The following is a 4019-nucleotide window of genomic DNA, read 5'->3' as shown; positions in this document are numbered from 1 at the left end:
TCCCCCACCCTCCCTCCGTCTTCCCCCACCCTCCCTCCCTCTTCCCCCCTCCCTCCCTCTTCCCCCACCCTCCCTCCCTCTTCCCCCTCCCTCCCTCCCTCTTCCCCTCCCTCCCTCTTCCTCCTTCTCTCTCTCTCTCTCTTTCCCCCCTCTTTACCTTTCTCTCTTTCCCCCTCCCTCCCTCTCTCTCTTCTCCCCCTCCCCGCTCTCTCTTTGCCCCCTCTCTCTCTCTTCCCCCTCCCCCTCTCTCTTTCCCCCCTCCCTCCCTCTCTTTCCCCCCTCCCTCCCTCTTTCCCCCTCCCTCCCTCTTTCCCCCTCCCTCCCTCTTTCCCCCTCCCTCCCTCTTTCCCCCTCCCTCCCTCTTTCCCCCTCACTCCCTCTTTCCCCCTCACTCCCTCTTCCCCCCTGCATCCCTCCCTCTTCCCCCTCCCCCTCACTTTCCCCCCTCCCTACCTACCTCTTCCCCCTTCCTCCCTCCACTCTCTTCCCCCTCACCCTCCCACCTCCCCCTCTTTCCCCCCTCCATCTCCCCCTTCTTCCCCCCTCCCCCTCCCCCTTCTTCCCCCCTCCCCCTCTTCCCCCTCCCCCTCCCTCTCTTCCCCCTCCCCCTCTCCTCTTCCCCCTCCCCCCTCCCCCTCTTCCCCCTCCCCCCTCCCCCTCTTCCCCCTCCCCCTCTTCCCCCCTCCCCCTCCCCCCCTCTTCCCCCCTCCCCCCCTCCCCCTCTTCCCCCCTCCCCCCCTCCTCCTCTTCCCCCCTCCCCCCTCCGCCTCTTCCCCCCTCCACCTCTTCCCCCCTTCCCCTCTTCCCCTCTTCCCCCCTTCCACCTCTTCCCCCCTTCCCCCTCTTCCCCCCTTCCCCCTTCCCCCTCTTCCCCCCTTCCCCCTTCCCCCTCTTCCCCCCTTCCCCCTTCCCCCTCTTCCCCCCTTCCCCCTTCCCCCTCTTCCCCCTCCCCCTCTTCCCCCTCCCCCCTCCCCCTCTTCCCCCTCCCCCCTCCCCCTCTTCCCCCTTCCCCCTCTTCCCCCCTTCCCCCTTCCCCCTCTTCCCCCCCTTCCCCCTTCCCGCTCTTCCCCCTCCCCCTCTTCCCGCTCTTCCCCCTCCCCCTCTTCCCGCTCTTCCCCCTCCCCCTCTTCCCGCTCTTCCCCCTCCCCCTCTTCCCGCTCTTCCCCCTCCCCCTCTTCCCGCTCTTCCCGCTCTTCCCCCTCCCCCTCTTCCCGCTCTTCCCGCTCTTCCCGCTCTTCCTGCTCTTCCCGCTCTTCCCCCTCCCTCTCTTCCCCCTCCCTCTCTTTCCCCCTCCCTCTCCCCTCCCCCTCTTCCCCCTCCCTCTCCCCTCCCCCTCTTCCCCCCTTCTCCCCTCCCCCTCTTCCCCCCCCCTCCCCTCCCCCTCTTACCCCCTCCCCCTCCCCTCCCCTCCCCTCCCCCTCTTACCCCCTCCCCCTCCCCTCCCCTCCCCTCCTCCTCCCCCCTCTTCCCCCTCCCCCTCCCCCTCCCCCTCCCCCTCCCCCCTCTTCACCCACCCCCTCCCCCTCTTCACCCCTCCCCCCTCTTCACCCCTCCCCCTCCCCCCTCTTCACCCCTCCCCCTCCCCCCTCTTCACCCCTCCCCCTCCCCCCTCTTCACCACTCCCCCTCCCCCTCCCCCCTCTTCACCCCTCCCCCCTCTTTCCCCTCTATCCCCCTCTTTCCCCCTCTTTCCCCCTCCCCCTCCCCCTCCCCCCTCATTCCCCCTCCCCCTCTTCCCCCTTCCCTCCCCCTCTCTCTCTCTCTTCCTCCCGCCCCCTCTCTCTCCCCCCTCCCCCTCTCTCTTCCCCCTCTCTCTCTCTCCTTTACCCCTCCCTCTTTCTCTCTCATCCCCTTTCCCCTTCCCCCTCCCTATTTGAATATCAATCTCTTCCCCCTCCCTCTCATCAACTCTATTTGTATTAGATCCAAGGAAGTGGCATACAAATTGGCCAGAAAGAACAACAGACCTGAGGATTGGGAGCACTTTAGAATTCAGCAAAGGAGGACCAAGGGATTGATTAAGAAGAGGATAATAGATTATGAGAGTAAACTTGTGGGGAACATAAAACTGACTGTAAAGTTTCTATAGATATGTGAACAGTAAAAGATAGGTGAAGACAAATGTAGGTCCCTTACAGTAAGAAACAGGGGAATTTATAATGGGGAACAAAGAAATCTTTGCTGACCAACTAAATACATACTTTGGTTCCATCTTCGCAAAGGAGGACACAAATAACATACCAGAAATGTTGGGGAACACAGGGGTTACTGAGAGGGAGGAACTGAAAGAAATCATTATTAGTAGGAAAATCATGCTGGAGAAATTGATGGCATTGAAGGCCAATAAATCCCCAGGGCCTGATAATCTACATCCCAGAATACTTAAGGAAGTGGCCCTAGAAATAGCGGATGCATTGGTGGCCATCTTCCAAGATTCTATAGACTCTTGAACAGTTCCTACAGATTGGAGGGTAGCTAATGTAAGCCCACTATTTAAAAAGGGAGGTAGAGAGAAAACAGGAAATTATAGACCAGTCAGCCAGACGTTGGGAAAATTCTAGAATCCATTATAAAAGATTTAATAGCTGAGCACTTGGAAAACAGTGGCAGAATCGGACAGAGTCAGCATGGATTTACAAAAGGGAAATCATGCTTGACAAATCTACTGGAATTTTTCAAGGATGTAACTAGTAGAGTTGATGAGGGAGAGCCAGTGGATGTGGTTTATTTGGACTTTCAGAAGGCTTTCGCCAAAGTCCCACATAAGAGATTAGTGTGTAAAATTAAAGTGTATGGGATTGGGGTAGTGTACTGAGATGGATAGAAAACTGGTTGGCAGACAGGAAACAAAGAGTAGGAATAAACGGGTCTTTTTCCAATGGCAGGCAGTGACTAGTGGGGTACCACAGGGATCAGTGCTGGTCCCCTGCTACTCACAATGTATTAATGATTTAGATGAGGGAACTAAATGTAATATCTCCAAATTTGCAGATGACACATAGCTGGGTGGGAGGGTGAGCTGTGAGGAGGATGCAGAGATGCTTCAGTGTGATTTGGACAAGCTGAGTGAGTGGGCAAATGCATGGCAGATGCAGTATAATGTAGATCAATGTGAGGTTATCCACTTTGGTATCAGAATGGCTATAAATTGGGAGAGGGGAATGTGCAACGAGACCTGGGTGTCCTCGTAAACCAATCGCTGAAGGTAAGCATACAGGTGCAGCAGGTGGTAAAGAAAGCAAATGGTATGTTGGACTTCATAGCCAGAGGATTCGAGTACAGGAGCAGGGATGTCTTGCTGCAATTATACAGGGCCTTGGTGAGACCACACCTGAAATATTGTGTGCAGTTTTGGTCTCTTTATCTGAGGAAGGATGTACTTGCTATAGAGGGAGTGCAGCAAAGGTTTACCAGACTGATTCCTGGGATGGTGGGACTGACATATGAGGAGAGATTGAGTCAGTTAGGATTAAATTCACTGAAGTTCAGAAGAATGATGGGGGGATCTCATAGAAACCAAAAAATTCTTACAGGACTAGACAGGGTAGATGCAGGAAGGATGTTCCCAATGGTGAGGGAGTCCAGAACCAGGGGTCACAGTCTGAGGATATGGGGTAGACCATTTAGTACTGAGATGAGGAGAAATTTCTTCACCCAGAGAGTGGTGAGCCTGTAGAATTTGCTACCACAGAAAGTAGTTGAGGCCAAAACATTGTATGTTTTCAAGAAGGAGTTAGATATAGCTCTTGGGGAGAAAGCGAGAGCAGGTTATTGAGTTGGATGATCAGCCATGATCATAATGAATGGTGGAGCAGGCTCGAAGGGCCAAATGGCCTACTCCTGCTGCTGGTTTCTATGTCTCTATCTGGTTTGAAATTGAACAGGAAATGGAGAAAACGCGCCTCTGTCACTTTCAATCCAAATCAATGATCGGCTTCCTCCTCTCCGCGGATTGGTGGCCGGTGTGGTAATCCCGCATATTAATGAGGTGTGACGTAGTGGGCGGGGTTTTGGGGCCCG

The sequence above is a fragment of the Carcharodon carcharias genome, chromosome 14 (genome assembly GCF_017639515.1).
Source record: "Carcharodon carcharias isolate sCarCar2 chromosome 14, sCarCar2.pri, whole genome shotgun sequence".
Taxonomy (NCBI): Eukaryota; Metazoa; Chordata; class Chondrichthyes; order Lamniformes; family Lamnidae; genus Carcharodon; species Carcharodon carcharias.
Note: the sequence above shows the minus strand (reverse complement) of the source record.